We start from the raw sequence: 27,512 nt of genomic DNA on the forward strand, positions 1-27,512 counted from the left end.
TTAGAACTAATGCAAAAATGATTTTTATAAGAACGGAATCAAATAGAATGGATATTCTTACGAGTCCAAAAAATTACTTGCATGGACATTCGTGTGTGTCACCATTTGTACGAATTCTTTTTAGAACTTTTATGGAATACAAATTGTGACCCAAAAGACGTGGAGTTGAAATGTAACACGTGTAAGCATTTTTCTGGTCCCCATGAGAGATTTTTCAAGCTGACATTAACTTGGTCAACTAGGTGAAAAGGCAAAAATAATGAGATTAAATTCTCGAGCCAAGCATAAATTGACATAGTTTTTCATTAATATTCGCTCTCTTAATCTGAATAAATATTAGAAACAATACTTCAACTATCTTCTTCCTTCCTCGTAAAATTGCCAATTATGGTTATGAATTCTCAAAATGTTGGTCAATGAATAATAACAAATGTATCTTAGTTTATAGGTCAATATGTCGTTTTTAGGTTAATATGAAATGAATATACATGCTGTGTCTAGTAATATATTTTAAAATACTTAATCTTCTTCTCTATTTTCTCTGTAAATTCTTGAGGAGGGAAAGATTTTGGAGTCTCCCGAACGGTCGCCATGGTGCTGTGGTCCTTATTTAACCTTTTGCAGCACCGATTTCTCCGCGTTGCTAAGGGAATAGCCTGAATCTTCATTAAAATTGCGACTCTCCATCCGGAATTCAATTGCTTCTTTAATAGCTAGGTTTCAGTAACCAATGGATTGGGCTAGTATCTTTGTTCAAATTTGGCTGCGTTGGTTTTCGCGGCGGTGGTTTGAAGTACTCTGCATTGTCGGGTTTCACCGCGTCGTTGTTTGATTCAGACAACGACGCGGTGAAACCCGACAATGCAGAGCATTTGTTCAAATTTGTTCAATATCAAATTTGACGGATTGGTCCATAACGATGCTGTGTTCAGCGATAGCTGATTTCTTCATCCACTCCATTCGTAGGTGTTCCTTTGCTCTGGTCTCAATGGTCTCTCCAATGTACAGGGTCGCACTCAAAAGTGGTAGGACTGATTTTTTTTACAAGAATTTTATTGACGATATACTTACATCGACTTAATAATCTTCAAAGTATGCTCCTTACCTTATACGCCCGCTGGAAATTTTCCATGGGGATGCCGTTCATGACCCTCATCGAAGCCTCTTGAACGGCCTTTGTCGAGTGAAAACGTCTTCCCTTGAGCTGTCTTTTCATCAGGGGGAAGAAGAAGAAGTCCGGTGGTGCCAAATCGGGAGAATAGGGCGGGTGCGGCAACGTGGCAACGCCGTATTTGGCCAGGAGCTGTCGGTCGACACTCAGAATTTTCGGCACCATCTTGGCGCACACCTTGCGCATGGCCAAATCCTGTGAAATATTGCGTTGGACGTTGAATGCAGACAGACCCAACTGGTCTGCAATTTCTTCACTGGTTAAGCGTCGGTCTGTGTTCAGCAGTGTCCTCACTCTATCCACATTCGTGTCGGTTCTTGCCGTCAACGGCCGTCCGGAGCGATGGTAGTCTTCACGGAGCTCCCTACCCTCTTTAAACAACTTGTGCCACTCAAATACTGTGGAACGGCTTAAGGCAAGGTCCCCATAAGCCTGCTTGATCATATTGAGGGTCTCAGTTGCCGTCTTCCCGAGTTTCACACAAAACTTCACGGAATAACGTTGCTCTAAATTCAGATTCATTTTGTTTTTCGACGCGGACAAAAAACTTGCTCCACTAAAAACGGTGTCCTCACTCAACGACAGCCCGCAGGTGACTAAGGTTGGTGTCGGTCTGTTGCTAAGAGCCCCCTCTACCTTACCCTGCCAGGCAGACCCCCCTCCACCTTACCCTGCCAGGGAGACCCCCCTCCACCGCTCTGTTCGCGCCACAGAAAATCAGTCCTACCACTTTTGGGTGCGACCCTGTAGATGTCTCCGCTTGCTCACAGGACCTGGTAAATGCCTGGGGTATGGAGTATTCTCAAGTTCTCAAGATATTTTCGACATGCGTAGTGCAATTTTTTAGAGAGGTATTATTAATTCATAATTCATTTTTTCGAGGTAACTTCATTACTTGCAATATTTTGTCAATGGTTTCTCACCCACGCCAAGGTGCACATCTCTTTTTTACCCTTTGTAATTACACATTAACAAAAGCCACATGATGAAGCATCAAGCTCTTATTTATGCTCCTGGTTGAAAAACGAAGGCACGAGTGACGCGCAATTGTGGTACTTTATCCAATTACTTAGTTTAATCCCGCCTACATTGTAATTAGTGTTTCAATATTTAAATTCATAACTGTGCATTTTTATGCTAAAATGTAATCCTTAATTACTTGCCTGAATAGGGACAACGAGATTTATGTCAGCAAGATTTGAGTTCATGCTAATGCATGAAATGGCATTGTTTTTATGGTGATTCTAGTAGATGCTAATTAGAACATTAATAATGTTTTTCTATTAAGAATGAGGGATTAGTCTAGTTTTCATGATGCGGTGACCTCAATAATTTTTAATTCATTTTGGAGGGTTGAAAATACAATTATTTAAAGAGAATTTTATATACCGTATCACTTCGTTGAAATGACACAAGTCTCGTGAACTTGTTATACAAGTGTGGAATGCATGTATATTAAGTTATGTGCACTTCTGTTTCTCGAAGGAAAAGAAATAAGGCTGAACATCATAGAGACTTGAAAAATTTATATTTTGAGGAGAGAATGTAGTATCCATATTGTGAGGGCATTGAGGAGACGAAATGAAGAAACATAAAACTCTTTTAGTCGTTACTCGGTGGAATTTTCCCATCTTGCAGTCAAAATGAGGAAACTTTAGAATTTTGGTGGGGTGGAAGGTCTGTCGGTGGGGCATAAGGAAAAATGTGAATTGAGGATGTTGTAGTACTTTATCGAATGGAACATTTTCAGTGAAGGCAGCGTCTTAATAATTAATGGCAATTGTCGGGAGGGGTCAGGAATATTATGGAGGCAATTGGATCAATCAGACAAGAATGATTAACTGCATGCAACACTAGAACACAGAATAGATTACCCCACAACTGACTTACTCAGAACCTAACTCTCCATTTTAAACATTTTCAAATTATCGTATTCCTAAATAACTTAAACTAAGTATCACTCCATTAATTTTAAAAATAAGTTTCCTATTTGTGTTTTGGGTATAAATTGAAAAGGGAATGAATTTTAAATTTGCAATCTTAATTATTATTTAATATAAAACTATCTCTGTGTTCATAGCTTTAATGTAACTGAACATTTTCAAAGATCAGTTAAAAGAGGAGGAAATGAGCCCTACCATTTCCTCAAATAAATATGTAATCGCAATTTTACCAACCCTCCATAGAACTGTTAATTTGCTAGTTTGCAGTGAAATTTGTGATGATGTTTGTAATATTCCATGCGTACGATATATATAGATAACACGTAAAGGGACACTCACATTTTAGTTTGTTTGAACTCTTTCGGCCTTCTATGAGGCCTTCTACAGGTCAGACTGGGATTTCTTGGATGGGGATTATGGAGTCTGTGGGGGGGGGGGTAGTTGCAGAATATGCTGGGAAGGGAATTAAAAAGATGGCGGTTTAGGGTGGGAATTTTAAAAGATCGGGAAGCTAGTATATATGCGGATTCGCGAGTCCTCACGTCTATATTGGTGGCTGAAACAGGTAGGGATTCTAGGATGGTTAGGGAAAAACACTGGTTGAAGGAAAAGTTGTAAGAATTTGGGTGTAGAGGGATAGGAAGAGAAGAGAGTGAGGCATAAACAGGAGTAGCGGTGAATGCTCATTCGAATGGATAATGGGTGATTCATTCGCCTATGTAAAATGAAGTGTATTGTTTGCGTGACAAAAGATAGATTATGTTTTGCGAGAGGCAATTAGCGCGGAAACGAGGTGAGGGGGTAATGAGGGGATGTGAGGAGAGGGGAGCGGATTTGATAAGCAGATATGTTTTGCATCGGGGCTGGTTGCAAGTCGAGGATATATGAGGAAATTTGTCAGGGGGGATCGCCAAAGGGTTAATGGATCGCAGAAGGTTTTTAAGATTGACGTCGTCTCAATGCGAGAGAGGGGTAGTGGGGAAGTAAGGATGAGGCAACGTCATTGTCGTGTAATATCGGAAACAGTTCTTTAAGAAAGGTTTTCAGTCTGTGGGATCCGGGGAAATAGGTGGTGCAAAGGTTGAGCCCTGCGTTAGAAAGGGGGGGAATTTTTCTGTGATGAGTGAGGCTGGGTGGAGTGGTGGATTTTATTTTGTAGAAGCTTTTCTGGGTACCGCATTTGAAGACTGCATGGTGTAGATTGTGGAGGTATTGGTTGGGGGTGGATGTTATATATATATATTATTTATATGTATTATGTATATATATATATATATATATATATATATATATATATCGGACAGCAAAAAACAATATAGAAACACATAAAAAGATCACTCACTCGTTATTTCTTGATCATTTCGACGTAATGACATTACTTCTACATCTTCCGATGAAGACGGAGCAGAATTCCGTCTAAATGATCAAGAAATAACGTGTGAGTGATCATTTGATGTGTTTCTATATTGTTTGTTGCTGCCCAATTTATTATTCAACACTTCCGTGCTACGTCGACGAAATTATCTATATATATATATATATATATATAGTATATATATATATATATATATATATATATATATATATATATATATACACGCACAAACACACAATATAATTTAATGAGGATCATTTCGCTATATGTAGACACGGGTGACACGCAAACATCCATAATTCAAATTTATTGACGACCGGGTTCGCCGTTGAAGAATAAATTTTCAACGTTTTTAACAGGTATTCAAGAAAGAAATCTTTTGTAATGCATGTAATATTTTGAAAATGATTGACGGGCGATATATGACGAACCATTTTCACTCCGCATTGATGGCATTTTTGTCAGTATCCGTGCGTGCCTGAGTCTATTTTTTCGCTAAGGAATTTTTCCGTCGCCTAAAAAAAAGTACCGCCGTCCAACAATTTTGCGGGTGTCTCTAAAGCCCCCCCATCCTTTCTGTCTCGCAGCCAGGGCGAAGGGTGGCATGGCTGGGAAGACTTTTTCTTCCGCGAGAGTCCCCCTTTTCCTCGATCACCCCATCCTATGCGAACGGGAGTCGGAGCGCAATGAATGTGGGAGCAGGTGAGGACGGAGACGAGAGTGAGGAGGAGAGAATCATAAGGGAGGGAGTGGTCCGTGTCTCCCACTCCTGTGCCGTCGAGGAAAAAAAATGAGTAAAAATTCGTTGAAGAATAAAAATAATAGCTGGTAGAATCGACGAGAGGAAATCGGTAAGAATCCATGTGGGGTGGGGGGGGGGGGCTGGTGGTATAAGGAAACGATTCCGTTTCGGGAGGAGGGGATGAAAAAAAATGAGTAAAAAGGGATATCGAGCGGCACCCCTCACCGGGTTTAGGGTTCGGCGCGGGCGGGTGGAACGTGTGGGCGTTGAGGTGCGCGAAAGGTCCATCCCCTCCATTCGCCCGCACTACTGGTCCGGAAAAAAACGGATCGGATCGGATGTGACATCACGGCGTGGGAAGGTGGGGTGGGTGTTTGGAGAAGTGGGGATGAGAGGCTGGATGGACGAATGGACGGAGACGAGCAGAACGCGGCCCCGGCGTGTCCTCCTCACCATGCGTCGCTCGCGGAGAAAGGGTCATCGCCAATAACTGCCCTCACGGATCGAAACCATCGATCTCGAAAACTCGAAGGGTGGTATGGCAAAAAGTGAGGATGCGTATTTTTTGTGTTTCTTTATATATATATATATATATATATATATATATATATTTCCACCCCCACTCCCCATCCTCCTGCCTTCCGACGAAAGAAGAGTGGCCATCTGTTTGCCGACGTTCCTCTAGCTCTCCTCCACCGCCAGGGGCGAAAGAGATGACTGTCGTTACTCGGATATTTTTTCCCTGACGGATATTGACGCATCGGAAGTTGGGGTTTTACGTGACCCTTTTTTCTTCTCCGTTCCCGAAAAGTGAGCGAAGGGGGCAAGAGAGGGGGGGTTGACAATAGGGCGAGGGGGAAGGAGGGAGAGGGGGAGAGTGGATGCAAATTCGTGTGCGTGCCCATTGGGGAGGGGGGACACGCGGCATGTCCTGGGATGAACGACGATCACAATCTTTCCTCCTCCTCTCCAGATTGAAACGCAAGCGAATGGAAGGAAAGGAATTTTTGGGCGGATTTTGATTTTTCGGGCATTTCCCGAAGCTCATGTGCATTTTCCGCAATGAATGCAAAGTTCAAGTCGTCAATTATTCGGTCGGTTTTTCTATGTACTCGCTAATTAGAAGTCATTGAAGACGTTGGATGGATTTATTATGAATTTACCAGTTCAAAACATAATGTACGAGTTTTTGAATCCACGTAATTACATTATTTCAACATAAATCCGCGTTTAATACCAACAGTTAAACTCGCCTATCTTCCAAGTTCACATATTTTGCCGCTTTTCAAAGTTAATTAATTGGCACCCGCAGTGTTTCTCTTTTTTTTTTAATTTTAAATGACAAATTGAATATACTGCGATAACTTTAGTTCAAAAAAATAAACCTGTGTACAAAATTATGCATTTTTCTTTTGCAAAATACTAACATAGCATCAAATATCGCCACTAACTATCTTTTTTTATACATGATGAAGTCTTCCACGTGCACTTTTTTTTTTAAAGATTTATTTGTCATGATGTTTGAGGCTCTGGAAGCTCAAATGAAGCGTGATGTGCACGCGCGAGAAAGTACCGATTTTTTTTGTTTTCGCTCACGGTGAACAGTGTTAATACATAACGAAATATTTCTCAGAATTTAAATTTAAATTAAAAAATATCGCGATACAAAAATATTTTCGACAAAGTACTGTTTTTATACTTTAAATTGCAACAATATTATTGTGACAAAATTTAATAAAGGTTTATCTTCTGCAGAGATCCGGGTTTTCACGGGAAGATAACCTGTATTGATTTTGTTTTTGCAAATATGGATATTTTCAACGATTTTAACTCTTTTTCCTGAATATTTAACGAGGAAATTTCAACCCAAGCGGCTATTACGGTGTCTCTTAGAGTCATTTTTTAACGAGGATATGGCATATATTGCCGCATGCTGAAAGTAAATAATGCTCTGCTAACACGTGCCCTTTGTTACACGATAAGACAAATATGGTCGCCATCTCTTGTTAATTGGATAAATTCAGTCATCCATGAAGAACAATATTGATCGCCGGGATTGCTGCGGTTACATGGATTTTAAATTGTTAAGATTGGTCTTTCGTTCTGAAAATTGATTGATTGCAGTTAATTTTTGCAATTGAATGCTGTTTATTTTACGCCTTTCTAGTTTTCTCTTCACATTCGACTTTTCCATTTGTCTTCTGTTGCGTCCCTTGGTCTGTCATGTGAGAATGTGCCATTTCATCTATGTCCTCTTTCATTACCTTTTTCTGAGAAGGTCTACCTGCTTTTCCTGGTAATATTCCTTGATGCAATCTTATGACCATTTGAGTGGTAGAAGAATGGCTTTCCTTTTTTATAAATCTCTTGTTTTCGTTGCTATCCGTTTTTTTATTCTGCCTGAATCTTTATTTTATTATTTTTTCCTTTTAGTTTGCCCATTCATTTAAGAGTGGTATTCATATCAACCTATAATGAGACTTGTGGAATTTAAATGTGCCAACTAACTCAGTTGAATTAAAATATATTTTAAGCGTGTTAATTGAAAAGCTAACCTCAGATAAAATTAATTCAAATTTTAATAAGTTTAAATATAACAGAGATGAATTTTAACTCAATCCTCAAGTTAGAATTAAAAATTTTTTTTCTCAAGTCAAAAATTCATTTCCAATCATTTGCCAGTATCTAAAAAGAATGAGTCATTATTGAAACTAACGAACAGCTATATCTCTAATCAATCTAGAAGGCTTCTGTTAATGTTTAATTTTTTTGTTATCTCTCTCCTTTCGTATAAATATGTCAGCAAACTTAGACTTTCTTAATTTTCCCCTTTCTTCAGACGAATTAATTTTTTAACATATATTATTTTACCTTCAGACATGTCATAATAAAAATTGCTACATAAATAAGGAAATTAGGCATTCACGTGTTATTATTTAATATAAACATCAATATTTTAACTCATTGTATTAACATTGAATTCGTAACACTTGCCTATATTTTTCCCATTCTTTATCTTGCATTGCATTGAATTTCCTACTATTTTAAATGGAACTTTTCTGAAGTTTATTTTATTATTTTATTTTGCTGCCTGTTCTTTAGTATTATCAAAAATGCCACTTTCTGTTCAACAATTTATTTATATTTTCATAGAGTTGTATCTGATCCTAATGAATAGTTTTCCTATCAAACCTGATGCAAACAATTTTCTCCTAATCTTCAAAATTGTGGCAATGCTTTATTTTTTTCTTCTCTTCGTTTTTGGTTAATTATAATAATAAACTATATTTACTAATTTATATAGTTTAAATTTGATGAAAATATCAAGAACACTCCATTATAGTGAAATAATTTACTTCAATTCCAACGAAAATTTGCATACATTTTCTTTAGCTACTCATAAATCTTTGAAATCACTTTGTTGGTCCTGGACGCAGACATGTTACGGCTATAATTTCACGTTTAACATTTCCATATAATTGCGGGAAAGTGTAACTTTATCTCATTTTGAAACTTGTAATACTTTCACATAATTTAAATCATGTAGTTCACTTTTAGGGAGAATTAAGTCTGATGTTTTTGTTGCCGTAACATGTATGGCTGTTTTTAAGGGAAACATGTTATTGACACGCAGAGAATTTCATGAAATAAATTGAAGAGTTAATGAACTTATTTATTACCATATAGCACTACTACAGATTTTTATAATGCTAGTTCATCGCATTACTACCTATCATCAAATAAATAGTATTAGTTGTCAATGAGAAATTACAGGGCTTGATTTTTATTTCCCATCTGTAACCTCATCGCGAAGCCAGTGTTCCAAACGAAGTGGATCTCGTGGCCTAAGGCAGTGGTGGTAAATATTTAAAATAGTGATCAAAATTTATGTACCGCTCATATTAATCTGCATTTTCCTTCATATCGCAGAAACGGTGAAAGGGTGAAAGTATTAAATAGAGAAAATAGGCGACAGCTTTACCTAGCGTCCAATCTGTGAGAAGGGAAATAGCAATGGGTGGGCAAATGCCAAGGTAGTGTTTAATACCTCGGACAATTGGAACAAAATTCGCCAATGAACCCCAAAATTATTAAGCATATATTTTCTATCGAGCAACGATTTTTGTGGATACTGGTATACCTGGATACCTGCATATCCATTAACTCAAGCAAACGAATACTGAATCAAAGCAATAAATTTCGTTTCTATATAAAACTTTAATAGATGGCGCTGCGTGCGTACAACTTTGTCTTAGCCCGCCAGCATTTAAATGTAAAATAAACTGCTTTTTCGTAATCAAATATACTTCGTGAATTGTCTTTTTCAATCATTTGGCTGAATGAATGATTTGTGGGACGAAAAGGCATCTGGGGGTTAATGTATTTTTTAAATACTTATCTATTGTAATTACCCCCAGTGTTAACCCAATCTTCTAAAACAATCACCATAAGTTATCATTGAGGACATAAATGAAAAAATCTCTCAAACTGAAAAATTGATATCAATAACTTAAAATTGCTTCCTCTATTCTGGCTTCAAATATCTACACTGTTATATTGGAAATGTAAAGAATACATTTTTGGCAACGACTGATGAAGACGGACGCATTTTCATTTTGAACGGTATAAGGAGTAAATCCTGCAGCGACACGCTCATAGCTTTTCAAGTGTGATTAGCTAAGGCATTGACATAACCTTTTCACTCTCCCAAGGGTGGATTTCCCGCATATTTTTACAGTATTCCATGTGAAAGGGAATGGTGAGGAAAAGTTCGAAGATCACGTGGGTTGGGCGTGGGTTGCAAGTTACTGTAGTGGCAGGGGGTATTTGGACGGGCAGGTTGAGTGAGTGGGACTCATAAAAAGAAATCTCTAGCTTTATGTTTGAATGGCACTAGTGTCACCTTACGCTGTCCTCAAAACTTGAAAAACTCTGAGAAAGCAGTGTTCCTTTTTGTTGAAATTTAATACAAGGCAAAGTTGAAATCGTGGCCAAAGAGTAATATTGGCTAAGATTGGTTGAGGGAAAATACATTTGATAATACTGCAACATCGCAGATCACTATTTTACTACTAATATGTATATAGGGCGTAAAATAGAGCATTACAAAATCCAAATTAATCGTTTTAGACCATATACACGTACTAAAAAATATTAATTTCCTAGAATAATGACGCAAGCAAATTCCGATAATTTTAAGTTTAACAATATCAATGATATTTTAAATTTATACTTGAAAAATTTTACTAAAAGTTACCAGTGCAGCATATAATTTTGTTACTATCACGGACACATTTTTACAACTTTTTAGAATGAGTCAAAATCATTTATGAATTAAGATAGTAAACCGCATAATTTTAACTTTATTATCATATTAAATGCATAAATGGGAATAAAGTACGAAGTAGTTAATTATTATGGTATAGAAATTCATAAGGCCTCTTCCACCTTCAAATGGTCTCCATTCCTCTGAAGAATCTAACCAGGTGGAATACCAGTGAGGAATTCCAACCCTCAATTCGCCGAGAAAGCGCCAGATCTATTATACTTACAAAAATTGGCAATGTTTTGTCCTTTGTCATCAAATATTATCGGTTGAAACCGAAACTTCAGGGTCTGCAATACTAAATCTGAGTGTGGAAAAATCGAAAGGAGTTAAGAAAAGTTTCAATGATGTATTCCAAGAAACAAAGAAATTACATTCAATTCATGCTCACATTCGAGGATATATTTTGCAAGTTTATGAGATTGAATGCTAAAAATATGTTATTAAATTACTTACTAAAATTACTAATCAATTTAGAGACGACTGATGTTAAAATCATGTATTTTCTAAGTAAAAAATGTTTCCTGAAAGTCACACAAATAATTTGTACGCAAATTAATTTGCTATCCATTTTATTTGTTTTGCGAGCTTAATTTAAGGCTTGTTATTTGGGGAAGGTAAAACGTAAAAAGCGTTTGCCTCTCACTGGGGTTAGTTTATGATACGTCCACAGAATCTCAGCCGTAAGCTGTAAGTTGTTGTGAGATCTTGATCCCAAGAATCTCAAAACGTCCTGTAAACCAAAAATTTATTGCAATGTCGTTTGTTGTTCTACTTTCAAATTTTAAAAGACTCAGGCGGGATAAAACCGATAGGAATTTTGAGTGAGTGAGTGAGTGAGTGAGTGAGAAAATAGGAATTTTGAGTGACGTGAAATTACGATGTAATATAACTTAAAGGGTTAAGACCGATTAGAAGTTGTGTTATTTTGTCTGAAATATTTTGTCGTTTTATTACATTATTCCAAGTATAACAAAAGAGATTAGATACATCACCAGGAGATTGATTATACTCACTAAAATTTTGCGTTAGGAGGTTATTTAAAAGTTTTTTTCGTAAATTCAATGCCTATGTTGGAAATATTATGTACCTACACTCTCTTTTTGTATCATAACATCTTGATGATACTCCTCTCATTTAAAACCAGTGAATACATTTATCTGAATGAAATTGAGTGAAATGACCTTTACATAAATTTATTGCCAAAGAAGAGGCAGCAAGGTTTTTTAAATTTGAAAATGTATCCGCTGTTGAATCGTTCACGTAAATGATGCCGGATATTAATAAAATAAAAGAATATATACTTTTTCCTTTTATAAATTTGACATACTCATTGGTTAGGTCACGGAAAATGTGTAGAATAATTTGTATTCATGAATAGTTTAATCGTCACGACGTGCGCCGCGTTGAATCGTTAGTGGAGTCGGGGGGGATTGTAACGGTTGACTCATTTGCGCTCGCGATAAGGTTACAAATGGCAAAGGTTTCTCGGAGAGAAGAATTCTAGCACGGAAGGAGGTTTGAGAATCAGAGCCACGTGTTATCCCGGGTTCCTTGATGCATGACGCTGGTGAAAGTCGGAGACATTGCGGGCGACTTGAAGCATTTCCGAACGAACTTGATGCGGTGTTCTTCTTGGTTCTGGAAGCAGGGAATGACGGCAGCCGATGAAGGGGGGTGGTAGAGATGTGTGGAGGTGGGGGAGGAGGCTAGAAGGAGTAGCTGTGAGTGAGTTCAGTAGCGACACACCACCTCGGCGGGGAGCCTTCGTCGTTAATTGCTTGCACACCCTCCCACCACCAAAGACGGGAAAATGTCTCGCTGTCTTGCGAGAAAATCCCCCCCCCCACCCTCACTCAACTCACCCCATGAATACCCTGGCTCAGATCTCTAATGTAACTAGACTACTTTCCACTCTTTTTCATTAATTTTTTGTTCCGAAACTTCAAAACTTTTGAATTCATTATTTTCTGTGAGACTGCACACTTCAGTTGGAGGGATGTAGGCAAATTTAGAGCTGGTAGTTAGAAGATTTATTTGTTTTATTAATTAAGTTTTTTAAACTTATTTACCTGATTCGTATCTCGAATTCCGCAGTATGATGTGCATTTCTGTTATCTGAGTAACTTTCACTATCAAAAATGTTTTCATGTGTGGAGTTGGTACTTTATATTTTATTAAAGACTTCATAGATTCATTTTACGTCGATTTCAATAGAAATTAATGTACGATTGCGGCGCCATTAAGAATATTAAGTTTACCTAATGGAAGTGATGTATTAATAATTATCTATAAAATTACGAGTGGAATAAAGTCATATGCATGTTGTGCTACATGAATGGAAGTAAAATATCTCTCATGTTAAATATGGAAATATTTTGAGAAAATATGGTTGTATAATTTCAAAGATGTTCATTAATCCTAAGTAACAGCTCCAAAGTATGTATTTCTACCGTGGATGCCATACTTACTTGGTCAATTTAATGGCGGAGTCTGAAAAAATACCGTCGCGCATCAATTATGCTTATTTCAAAAGTAGTATTAATTCCGCTTTCATTTCATTTCAATTCCACCATGTTCTTATACACATACCCTATAATTTTCACTCTTTGTCTGTTTCAATAACATTCTCCCGTCATATATAGCCTTTAATAGTTTATATTTAAACATTATCAACTGCACTAATACCTACTATTATTCATATACTAATGAACTTATGACTCTTAATAACTAATGAAATAAATAGCAGTATTTTGGTGACCTAGGGTAGTTTTTTCCTTAATAAACTCAGGAACTACAAAATAGTGTACTCCTAAGCTCAAAAAAACTATGCAACAATTTCAGAGTGTAAAAATCATTCGCCTTGACTGGGATCCCAGTCAAGGCGAATGATTTTTACACTCTGAAATTGTTGCATTGAAATGCACATTAGCGGATGACTCCGTTAAAAGTTACTGTTGCGGCATCTCCCGCAGTTTCCTTGGAATTTGTCAAAAAAACTAGTAAAACATATATTAAACCCATATTAAATACTAAAATAAAACATTTTACGAGCTGCATAACTTATCTATCTTAATTAAATCTAAATGCTAAGTCATTTTCGCCCTGAGTCTCGCTTATCCAACATTTTCACATTTATCACATTACTTTCCACTATCTCCTACATCCACTTCTCCTACCTTCTACGGATTTTTTCCTATGTTCCACCGGTCATTTGCCCGCTATCATTCTAAGAGCATCATTGTTGGCTATCTTTCCTTCCTATTATTTTTTTCACTCTTTTTTAAATCCAACTCTCGAAAGCCTTTAAGTTTTACAACGCTTCAACGTCAAATTTTACGAACCATAAATACGAGTTAATAAACTCTATAATAAAGTTTTAATTAGTCTTTTCTTTATGTCTTTACTAAAGATGGATGAAAATTTCTCCGCTTCTTCGTAAACACTTACTTTGCTAACCTAATTCTTCTACGAGGGTCATCCGGAAAGTAGTACCCGTTCGTGAAATAAAGACACAAAAGTAAATATTAACAAACATAAAAAATTTTATTTGAAAGAGGATACTTTAAACTACTTCTCAACATAATCTCCAAGCAAATTAAGGCATTTGTCATAACGTGTGACAAGTTTCTGTATTCCTGCTGCATAGTCCTTCGCCGCCAGCTCATTGAGATACGCGAGGGACCCATCTTGCACAAATTTTTGTATAATGCAGATGGTGTTTAACAATTTCATGAACAATTGTTCGAGAAACATTGGGAAAATGCTCACAGATGTCATCAATTGTGACGCGCCGATCGTTCCTCACGAATTCGTCAACTGAGCTCACCAGTTGGTCTGTAATGACAGACGGTCTCCCCGAACGCTCATCGTCGTGTGTGTTCCCCCTCCCCATGTTGAAGTTGCGACACCACCGCCGAACAGACGACTCGTCCATTACATTGTCTCCATACACCTCCTTTAATTGGCGATGAATATCACATGGGCGAACGTTTCTTGCATTGAGGAATTTAATCACTGCCCTCACTTCACAACTGGCGGCGTTCTCAATTTTTTTAAACATTGTAAACAATCACAGAAACAACACAGGCAATGCTAGCGTCACGCAACTTGGCTCAGAGAAGGCAGACAAGCCACTGAAGCTATCTGACCTCGTCCAGCGGCTACTCGCGTCGTCAGCACTTCATGCGGCACGAACGGGTACTACTTTCCGGATGACCCTCGTATTAATACCCCCACCAATATGCCCTCTCTCCTTCAAAACTCTTTCTAAATTGCTGAATTGCTTTACCAGATCTAACTTAACGACTTAAGCTCAAACACTATTAGCAACCTCAGACTGTTTGCAGTTGACACGGTGGTATACAGGGAAATAAGGAGCCCATCAGATTACGAGTTACTCTAGAAATTTAGATGCAGTATCGAGTAAGTGGAAGGAATGAGGATTAGTCCTTAACATAAGCAAATGCGCAGTTTTGAAATTTTGGAGCAAAGAAATTGATGGGCAGTGTATAAATTATGAAATAGAGAGTTTAGTTCTAAAAACGGCAGATAAAGTTAAATTTTGAGGATAGTTCGAACACCATTATGAGGAGCACATATCAGGACAATATGCGGATCTACTTTAAAGAAACTCGGCTTCACTAAACGGATGGCGGGGAAATGTAACGAGAAAATCAGGATCACGCCGCAAGTATTGAGATGCTTAGGAGAAAGCGTTGCTAAAAGAACAATTCCTACGTAATTCCTCTACAGTTCCTATAGAGGAATTACGTAGGAGCTGCTTGAGATGCAAAGAGCACAAGTCAGACTTATTTTTAGCAAGGTTCAGAGCACACGAGTTAAACAATGACGGAAAAGGAATTATAATGGCCCCACACAGTTTAGGTAGGTTCGACCACACAAATAAGACTAGGGAGATAGACTTCAGGACAGAGAGATACAGATATTCGTTAATCATATGGAAAATCAGGAATCATAGTATTGAGAAATCAAATTTATTACATAAATAGTAATTATATTCGATTTACTAGTGAGAACAATATTAAACACTGCATGGGTATAAGGTATATTCGTGGGTACATGTGTATGATATTCGCTAGTATACGAGCATGTATTTGCATTTGTGTTAGTTAAAATGGTTTTGCATGAATATTTACGCCTCTGAGGGTATAAATTGGCAATTTGTTACTTTAATATAGTTTTACTTTATTTTACGGGTACCTAGCACTCCTGACCAAAAGCCCTTGCAGCGGTTTGCGGAATATTATATAGATGTAGATGTAACTTACATTATTTCCGTAAACTTGAATGTGTTTTTTGGGCCTCTCATATCTTGAAAATCTTTTTGCCTTCGTCTACACAGGACTAATTTCCATTCCATACCTATCACACTCACTCCACTGCGCTAAGTGCAAAGATAACCCTTAAATATGCGATTTGAATCTTCATAATTCTCAAGTCTTACTCATTTGCAGAGTTTTCTGCCTACATATAATCCAGGCTCCGCATTTACGCGATATTGAAAATAACAAAATGGACATACATTTCTTAATATTCTGCTTATCACTGCCCATACCGGCTCAAGAGCTGCTTTTCACACTCGTGCAGTATGACAGATGTACAAGTTTTTCAAAAGTTGTCTGCCCCTCGTGTATTTTCCAATATTCTGCAAAGGTAGTGTTAATTTTTCACAGCCTACTGTCACAAACATCTTTGCAAAATGTTTGTAGTGAGTTAATGCATCCTGGTAGTACTAATATTCAACTAACACAGTCTATCGAAAAAAGTTCTGCCTCATTGATGCTACAAATGAGTCCATATAAACCCCCCTCCTTCCTTAGTTTTATAAATTCTTGTAAAGGTCAGCAGGCATGTTTTATATGTATATTGCCAAGCTTTCATTGGTTTTACGTCCTTTAATGCCTTTACCATCACGCATCCAAGTAGTCATTGTCCTAATCTGTCCTGATCGACATTATATTCCAATTGCAAATCCAAAAAGCCCTGGAAATTTATTGTTGCCATATAGTTCCAAAATATATATTTTCTAGCTTTTTAGAACTGGCTATTCTTGTACCAATAATTTGCCCATTGCCTTACTAATAATATCAATGGAATTTCTTCTCCTGTCAGTGCACTCACGTTTCGGCGTAACGCACCCATATCGCCTTGTCTGTTTAAACTTTCAATAATCTCACGCTGCTCTTTCCTCCATGTTTCTTTTGCAATATCATTTCTGGCCTGATCCTGTTCTTCCATTACCGTCTTTCATTCATCTTTATAATCACTTCTTTAGTAATTCAAGGCTTGCTACCCCTTTTCTAATGACATTTCCTATTGATTCTTTCATCGTTCTCTTTATTCCTTGATTTACATATCCTCATCTCTCTTCGTCTGTACCCATAACATTCACTCAATAAGAATTTGTTCAAATGTCTCCTGATACTTTTTCCTTTAAACTCTCAATTATTTGCTCTAAATTTCACATTGTAATGCTCATTTCCTCTCTCATGCTTTTTAATTTATTATGACATTTTTATTATCACTACAGGGTTCGTCCGGAAAATAAGTGTACTGAGCTCAGGAAAAAAATTTATTACACTTTCACATATCTTAAGCTAATATTCCTCAAAATAAGGACCCTTGTGAGTCGATACACTTGTTCCAGCGGCGTTCCCATTCCTGGAACGCTCCCGCGAAGGCATCATCGGGAACCTCTCGAAGACTCGTCGTCGACCTCTTCTCTGCCCTCCACGAACATCTTGTGCCACCGAAAGATCATGTTTCTGGACATGGCTGACTCCCCGTAAGCCTGGTTAATCATACCGACAGTTTCGGTAGACGATTTCCCAAGCTTTACCGCAAATTTGATGGAATAACGCTGCTTCGGCATCGCGTTCCGTGACGTGGGTCGAGCGTGGAGGTTCGCGTTAACAGAGCTCCTCACTACATCACAGCTCAGAGCCGACTGCCTTTTTCAGCGTCGCTTGCCAACATACCCCCCTCCAATCGCAGCCCGTCAGAGCGGTGCTGGGCGCGCCTGGAGCGGCGCGCCCAGCCCAGGAGTCAGTACACTTATTTTCCGGACGAACCCTGTAAATTGTGCTCTGAATCCGCATCAACCCTTGAGAAAATATATTTGAGCTGATCCCGTTATTCCTAAGGGATCCTTTACGTAATCTCCCTGTATATTTCGTCATATCTCATTTATATCTACGTTTATAATGGTAATTAAACCAATTCTAGTTATATTTTAGTTATTTTTCCTGCAACTCTGTATATATTAACATCTTCCTGGGGTCATATCTTATTCCTAAGTCGTACTCTCTAACCTTACGTCCGTCTCTGTCGTCTCTCTACCACCGAATAATAATCAAGTGTTTTCTCCATAGATATTGTCAATAACTATGTATAACATATTGTGAACAATATCTACGTAATCAACAGTTGGCGTACTAGCTGGCATGCGCATCTCGACTACCACGACGATGTCCGTGTCTGTCCTTTCTTCCATTTATGAATATGCTATCATTCCCCTATTCCAAGTCAGTAACCTCCTATCTCTTTCCTATCAGACATTATGATTTTTCCACCTTGTCTTTCATTTGTCATGCAGCATTAATCTGTAAATATCGCTGCAAGAGTTCTTGTTATCTTCCCATATCAAATATTGCATGCCTGACATTTTTGTATTTCTTCTATCTCTTCCTAAATGTTTTTCAACTAACAACGAGTTCCTATTTTCACAGTGAAGTTCTATTTCTTCATATCTTCTTCCAACTGATCAGCTGTGAAAGGTCTTCGTATGACGACCTTGGAGAACCATCGGCCTCCGCTGCCGCGGACGAAACTCTTCCCCGTGGGCCGTGTCCTTTAGTTGGCGGCTCTCATTTTATCATTTAGTTTGCCCATATTTTATGGTTTCCCGTTAACTTCCTCAATAGTATTTTTAGCGTGACCCCATCAGTGAAATTACCACCATACTGGAGTCAGACGCTTTTGCAGACCACTCGCTGAAGAATAGATGCTGCGCGAAAAAACTTTCGTTTTGCTTTTGACCTTTGACCTCTCTGGCATGGGAGACGCTAGTAAGACCAATTTTCGTTGCCCCCGCCGGGAAGTTCTATGAGGCATAAAAACCAACTAGCCATTAAGCGTGCCGTGCTCATGGTCAACGGAGTGGATTATGCTATGTACATGTATAGAGTATAATCCACTCCGTCCTTTCTTCCGTCCATGGGCAGGGAATTCCTTAATATTTACTTTATTTATAATTCATTAAAAGCCCATGGGGTTTCCCTGAATTAAAATATTCACGGTTGTTAAAATAATGGAGATTAAATTACATACTTAATTTTTTCGCTTTGGTAAATTTCAACGACTCAATTCTTAACGCTTTATTTCAAAAGCCTTGAATCTAAGCTTTTTCCTTGAGCATCAAACATTGGAGCAAGGTACCTTACACTCATTTTTATAATATTATTAAATGTTGCATTATGAAAAATTTCTTCTTTAAAATAGTGTCTGTAATCGTTCTCCTCCATTTTACATTCCTTACTTCTTGTGAATTCGTTTAAAAACCCTAATTTTCTCAATACGATATTATTCCGATCTCTCTCTAAATATCTCCAAAAATGTAAAATGTTCCACATGCTCTATTTATGCCCCCAATGCTGCTGTGTAACTTCCTTCCTAAAAGTACTATTTTCCTGTTTTTATTATGATTCATTTCATATCATAGATCACATTGATACTGATGTGCGCTCAAGAATGGCAACAACTATTTGATCTATTGCTTGACTGCAATACTTGCATAATTCCCACCTTGAGATCTTGCCGCCCCCTCGTAACCTCTACCTTTAAAATTGATGGGCACAGAAGGTAACGTTCTAACGTATTATTTCTATACTATCTTAAACTTGTTTTATCTGTGTGTTCTATACATAGATTTTGCATAAGACGCTTAATATATCCATCGAATCTACTCTTTTTTTTTAATTTATGTTTTTACTCTTCTCTTTCGAACCCCTCATCGAAATTTACATTGTAAAACTAATGTTATGTTTTATTTTGAGCAGGAAGTTTATTCTTGTATATTACTCATCCTTTATTTCCTAAATCGTGCCTAAAATGCATTGAAAAATTATTTTGAAGACCTATTTCACCTTCGTTTGGGATATTAATATTTTTAATTTACCCTGACTTATAATTTGTAGTTAACTACATCAATTTGGTCATTAACAAAATTTGGACAAAAATTTCGCGCGCATACTTGCGATAGTCTTGGCTGATGAAGATGGAAAACTCGGATGAAGAGATATCGGTGGAAAACTCAATTTTTTGGAGATAACATGCTCATTTAGTTCACAGAATAGAATTAAACTCAAAAACTCTTGTTTCTTATCAAAGTTTAAATAGCTTAATATAGTATCATTTTATTGCTCGCACAACAAATGCACCTCTGCAGTGAAAAGGAGGATAGCTTTGGGGAAGAAGGCATGTGAAAATAAAAAAAATCTTCTGGGAAACGAACACATGAAATTGAAAATTAGAATGCCCTTTATAAAAACGTTTATTCGGAGTACATTATTATATTGATGCGAAACTTAAACATCGGGTAAGAGGGGAAAGGGTCACTTAGGAGCAATGGAAATGTGAATTTGGAGAATAAAAAAGTTAACAAGATGGACGGCAAAGAGAAGCAACATAGCACTATTGAAAGAAATTAAAGAGGAAAGGAATTCAATAAAACAGATGGAGAAAAGGAAAGTTAAATTTGTTGGACATGTTCTCAGGCATAACAAATTCCTGGAAAATATAATGGAGGGTAAAATACGTGCAATAGGATAAAAAAGGAAGAGGATGGACAAGAAAGGAATTAATAAATGATATAAAAAGCATCATGAGAGTAACAACCTACAATGAACTGAAAAGAACGTCAATAGAGAGAGACCCATGGCTTCAACGACAAGTCTCCACCTTAAAAAGATGATGATGATACTCGCAACTCTTCGCGATTCATAATTTACAAGTCTCCCATGCCAAATTATTACTTGTATGACCAATATTTTCATAGCCTGATGATTAAATACTGCCAGCTGTCAAATTTATAAGCTGTTCCCGCCTATCTCTTTACATCTTGACAGACCTTAGCACTGTTTCCCATTGCCGACATCTCAAAATTCATTCTTTCCTTTCATCTGGGATTCTTTAAATTTTTGATTATTCAGTCGTAGTACTAAGTGTGCGGGGAAGTGTTAGTCCAGTGAGTAGACCTGATGGTTTATTGACCAAGGGGCAGGGGTTCAATTGCGGGTGACGCCTCGGAATCAATCTGAGCATCTTTTCAATCTGCGTGCTTTTTCGACTACCAGATCTTCTTAGGGAACTACAGGCGGCACAGAGAAAGGAACTGGTTCCCATAACTTAATGTGTGAATTCCACTTGCCGACGTGCTTAATATTGGGTGAATTCGAACATCGCCAATCAAACCGACCTTCGGGTTCTATGCAAACCAACGTCTCTGCAGGTCAACCTAATTAATTTCCGTATGCATTTGTACTTTTCTATTCTTGATTTGAACAAGATGAAATATGGGTAACTTCTTAAATTTTCACACGTACATGACGGTCATTCAGGTACATTAAGACATAAAGAGGGTCGGGTTTCTTTCAAAAACTCGTACTTTTTCGTTAGTGAAAGATTTTACCTTAGTCCTGCGGATTCTGTACTTATTTAGTTTCGGAATAATTGCCTTCCTTTTCTTCTATTCTCAAAATGTCAAAAAACTACATTTTAACCACTTGCATGTCGAAAGGTATTCATCAAACAACAAGAATTAAGAGTATAGTAGTCAAGGGCTGGTGTTTAATGCTCACAATTTATCTTCCATTTGCCAGCATTTTCTCTTATTATTCGTTGCGTTTATCAATTACTCCAAATATGCGTCAACTAGATGACTCTTATATCATTTATCTCGGGATGAAGATCGATCAGGTTCATAACTGATAACTCATTAGTGTATGAATGCATCCCAGGAAACACATAATGTAATTTTTATTTCTCTTGATCAATTCTTTCAGATAATATGTACAAGCTGCTCTTGAGGAAGCCATTGCTTCCTCAAGAACTCCACGTACTATTATATAATTTTATCTAGGAGCCAGATTATCATTATCTTATTGCAAATTCGATTAGCAACCATTCGACGAATCTTCTTCCTAATCTCAATTTAATCGGCTTATCTACTAATTCACTAGTCTATTATGAAGTAAGAATTAAAGTTTAACCTACTCACTCATGCTGCATTTATTTTTATGTATATCCAAATTTAGTGTCCCATTTCTGTCCTCCAAGCACACCGAAATGGCGGCTTGCAGCCGGCTATTTAGGGTGATTAATCTTTTATCTCAGTAAAAAATATATATTGTGCAATTTAAACAGGATTGAATTGACTGTTTGGTTCCCTACATAGTGGTAAAAATTTATTTTAACACCACCTCTACTGTACGGATACCAGAAATTTAATTACTTTTAGGTAACTCTCTATAGCGAAACTAGTAATGAAATCATGCCAATGTTAATAGCAAAGTAAGTACATATTCCCTTGCTGAATTGGAATTACAAAATTACTTAGCTTAAAGCAAATGTACCAGTTACATAAACAAGAGTATCTCATATCAAAGAGGCTAAGACTTTGCCCTTGGATTATGCTTCCTTCCCCCTACATACGATTTTCTTGTCTCCCGACCAATCCGATACCATATTATATATTGCGTTTGACGAAATTAATGGATAAATGTCTCCTTTAAAAAAATAACTTTAAAAAAGTTACATTGTGCTTACTGCTGACGAATATATTATTTGTTGCTAATGAATTACCTCTTTTTCCTTGATCTAAAACATATTTTTTTCAGAGGAACAGTTAAATTTGGTTAAGATGGGTGGGGATTATTAACAATGAATCGATTAATGTATAAAATATGCAATACTTATTTTAACTATCTGCTAAGTTGGCCACTTCCAATAGATAATGACTCTCCGCTTGAGAAACTATCTGCCTACGCCTCTGACCTCATTATCTAAACTTCCATGTACTACTAGCCTTTGGTAGAAAAAGTAATCTTTCTAGAATTGATGGAATGGAAAAATAATTGGATGAGCCTTTGCTCATGGAGGCTGCTTCACGCGGAGAACGAATTGCGGAAGGATGCCGTCGTGTTGTGGGGACGCGAGCCGAGGAGACCATTGCTTGAAATGCGGCGCTCTTAGCTCTTCTTCTCTGGGTTTGAATCGCAGAGGGATTACTGTTGGGAGAGAAAGAGAGAAAAGGAGAGAGAGAGAGAGAGTGGCGACGCAGTTGAAAAATTATAACGGTTGCCGGGACGTGGGTTTGTTTGTGTGTGCTTGCTTCGGTGCGTGGGTGAAGTGAAGGGGATGTGGAATGGGCATCGCCACGCTTGGTTTGAAGCTGGCGAATGATGCCCGGAAAAATAAGAGAGGGCTTCCAGTGTGGGAAGGAGGCAGCGTGAAAGGGATTGTGGGTAGCTGGCTCGTGAGAGCGTGGGGGTAGAAATCGTAGTGCTTAGGAGAGGAAGGGTGGCTGTTGGGTCGATTTCCTCCCTGTCTGCTGAAATCTTTGCTTCATTCATCGGATTCACTCTTTGTTTATTTAATCTCTTTGGATTGTATACTTTTTGCATGATATTAGTGTTACATGGAAGCCAACAAGAGAAAGACACTAGCCGACAAGCATTACTTTCTCATACTAATTTGCACATGAATGAAATGAGCATCTTAGGTTTACAGATATATAAAGGAATGAGAATTGCTGTTAATTAGAATTACATAAACTGACAATCTTCTCCTAGGCTTATATAAACTAAAATGTTTAGTATTTTTATAATTACAGTAATTGGTATTTAGCAAACCATTAACTTCCATATATTTTTTCTGCATTATTAACAATTCTCAAAGTGAAAAGAAAGTCATGAGCACGGGGGTACTTCGTGAAAAATGTGTGTAGTTTAATATTTCATGACCAACTAATTAAAATAAGTATAAATAAAGTTTCGATGAAATATATAGAACTTAATAAGAAAAATGTGTATCAGCGTTTTACATTGGTTGATTGTTGGAAGATACATCACGAAAATAAACGTTTAAAATTTGTTACTCACTCAAATATTGAAATTGAGACTCTGATTTCGCAAGGCATACGGTCAGAGAGCTTACTGCTACTAATTAAAAAGGAAGTAACCGCAATTTAAAATAATAAAGGCCTCTTGCCATGGAATTCATTAAAAATCAGACTCTTTCAAAATAAAAATGAAAAATAGTTTTGAATAATATTTTTTCGGTGTATTAACATTTTCTATTTCAGCATACTCTGAAATTGAATTTGAGCTCAGATTCAAGGGTAAATTATATTGACCTAAATGTATGTTCACCTACTCGGCTCATTACCCGTCGGGTTTAATCTGCAAAAATGGATTACCAAACTGTCTCAACCTTGTTCAGAATTAATATACTCTTTTTAACAGAAAACTGTGACACGACGAAGTGTGTGATTTTAAAGAAGATAATGCTTTGATTATTTCAGATTAGTTAGTCACATTAAATTTCTACGGACGATAAATTCAATGGTAAGGGCCCAAGAATTAAAAATATAAAAAAGTTGTTTTTAATCCCACATACCAGAAAGAAAAATTTGACAGAAATTGCAACTGTTCTTCTACTAGTAAATGATACGAAGTGGGAAACAGTTAACTTTTGTGAATATACAATCTTATATTTAATTATAAATTAAATTGGTTCTTCATTAAAATTAGTGCAATTACAATCCTCGAGAATACAGAAGCTAAGAAAATGTAGGGCTTAATATTCTCTTGATTTTTAAAGCTAATGAATTAAGTCAAAATTTAACTTAGGTTTAGATGAAAATAAGGAGTTCTTAATTGCTTCATTAAAATTATATGGTAATGTAAAACAATCTAAAATATTGAGCGTAGTATGAGTGCTCAAATGGACATGCGGTGTATTTACCAGTTAACGAGGTTTGATCTATATTGTTCCTTCAAATTTCAGAACACCTTGGCTAATTAAATTGCAATCAACAATAGATACTGTATACAATACTAAATTCCTAGTAGTTCCCCTTTTACTTGGTTGAGGCTCAATTTATGGCCATCCATTGTCAATATGCTCCTATCACATAACTTCTATCAATGCTAAGTGTTAAATTGAGTTTAATATGACCCTTTTACAATAAACATTTTTGATACTTTCCTAACGTCTTACGACTCAATTTTGATGCTTCGTTTTTGTTGGTCTCCTTGATATGAAAATAGCTAATAAGCTGACGAAGAAATATATTAGTTGAAGGTAAATGATGTTGAATTATTTGAATAAATATATTGTGTGATAGTTAAATTTTCCGTTGGAAGGACTGAACTAGCCATTTGGTTCATCAGATAAATATTCTTAGAAACAATTAAATATTAGATGAAGCAACACCTAATATTACCTGCATTGACTTTGCTTATCTTATTTTTCTAGGTTATACGTAAACTGACCTACAATTATTATGGGGCACATATACAATGTATATTATCAGATTTTAAAAATACTAATAAGAAATATTTTGCCGAATAGGTTAATGCCATAATTGTAATTACCAACTGTTGTGCTCCAAACTAAAGGTTTGTGAGGACCTAAAGCAACATTTATTATCAAGATATAAACGTACATAAAACATAATGGAAATAAAAGGATTTAGAAAGAATTTAATACATGAAACATTGCGACATATGTCACCACTCTCTAATAAAAAATAATATATATTCATTATTAATGCTAGCATACCAAAAAAGCAATATTATTATTGAGTGACCCTACTTTGTACCCCTTTCATTTGAGTTTGCGTTTAAAAAGTTTGAGAGTTGAAGTAGAAAATTAGATTTCATTGGCAGATAAAAATAATCCTTTCTTTTTATTCCTATATCAAATTATTTATCAATAAATAAATATATATAGAACGTCCTTGAAATTTGGTTCCTTAAAAATACGTTTTCTATTGAGTAAATGAGACACCAACATGTGAATAAACTAGAATTTATCATCGGCGTTGGGAAATTACTACTTAATCAGCAAACCACTTACTTCTTGGGTACTTTCTTGAAGAAAATAGCAGAAATTGTCTATAAAATATACAAATAATGCAAAAGGATAAAGATTATAAAAACGACGTGGTCCATAACAATGGCGTTCCGAGCCAGAGTATTTTGTGATAAGTCGTAGGGATGACTGGAGATTGATTCAACGATATACTTAGAAAATAAACAGTGAGACCGTGGAGATTTCCATCGAGGGGCTTCGACAATCGCCACCCGCTGAGTATTCAACCCGAGAGGAAATATTCTCCAGCCTATCGGGCTCTTTCTGGAAGCAAACCTTTATAAAGGGCTGGCAACTGCACCTCTCGTTGTGGGTGTGGGGAACGGGCGGCAGATGGGAATGGCTCATGCTCTCGGGAGGGGGAGGAGAGTCGATCCTGACTTAGATGGATCTCCACGCACCTCCGTCCTGACTCCGAACAAATGCGAGGCGCTTAGTTACCACCCCCTCCTGCCACTTCTCCCCCTCGTTTTTGCGGCCGTGTTTTTCCGCACGAAACCGCTCCGGCATTTGTTTTCCCTTTTTTTTTCGACTCACCGATCCTTCTTTGTTTCCACCCGACACCTCTGAAACGCCGTTCGGCAATATTCTAAAGAATCTTCGGCCGAACCGCGGACCCCGTGCCTCCCGGGTTGCTTTCACGTCACTCTCGACCGAAAAAAAAGAAAGAATATAAAAGTGCAAATACCCTCCAAGTCTTTTCCCCTCAGGTAGCCATTTTCACCGACCTGTGACAATAAAACTCGATTCCTATTTTTCAAGCGTAAAATATCGAGCGTGTGTCACATAAGGATTTTGAGATCATAAATTTGAAAATTAAAATCAACGAAAGAGGCATCCAACTAATCAATTCATTAGTTAATTATTATAACATCACTCGATACGGGCTACATTTGCATCTACAAAATACACAGCAAACCGCCGCAAGGGGCGTGATGGCGAGTAATACGTCGCAGACCATATATGCAGAAATATTTTTTCATACATGCATTTGATTGTATATTAGCTAATATACTAAAGCAAAGTGCACATACGCACGTACATGTCTACGTAAAGTATAGATTAATTGATGTGTTTGACTATTCTTATTAAATTTCATGCTTTAAATCACGCATTTGAAAGCTAGAATTCGAATTGTTATTATTGCGCATCGTGGGTGAAAAGTAGTACTGAAAAGAATCTGTCTGTGAAGGTATCTTTCTCTCTTATTTTATCTCATAATTCGAATCTGCCAATAAAAAAATGGCGTTAAATTAGTTTTCTCGGCGTCGAAAGGCAACTCAGGTATCCTGTGTTATTCTAAACGTTTGTGCTGTTTGCCCTTTTTCGTGAGTTAAGAGATTCCAAGCCTAGTTCCTGCATCCATCAAACTTACTGTCATTTCTTAGCATGATTGAACAAACCTTGGAGTTTTTCAGTACGTTTAAAAATGTTAAATATGGGTTTTTTCCCCATTGATCCCTAATAGTTGTCGAATATTCCAAATGCGCCCTAACTGAATCTTAGCAACCCCTCTCCTTAAAGTTTTCAATGTATTTCCTTTTAACCCGTCTAGAGAAACCTAATTACTTCAAGGCTGACCTACATTTCCTCATTGGTATGAATCCCAGGAAAGGGTAGATGTCAGTGTCACACATATGAATTAGATTTCTCGATAAGTCTGTTTTATAATTTACATATTTCAAATCTTTTCTTTAACTCAGAAATTTCTGCGCTTTGAATTTCCGTAAGTTTAATTCTAACTTCGGTTCAATTCGTCCTCATGTATCCGAGTCATC

This window comes from Hetaerina americana, unplaced genomic scaffold, assembly GCF_022747635.1.
Source record: "Hetaerina americana unplaced genomic scaffold, ioHetAmer1.1.p SCAF_9, whole genome shotgun sequence".
Classification (NCBI taxonomy): domain Eukaryota; kingdom Metazoa; phylum Arthropoda; class Insecta; order Odonata; family Calopterygidae; genus Hetaerina; species Hetaerina americana.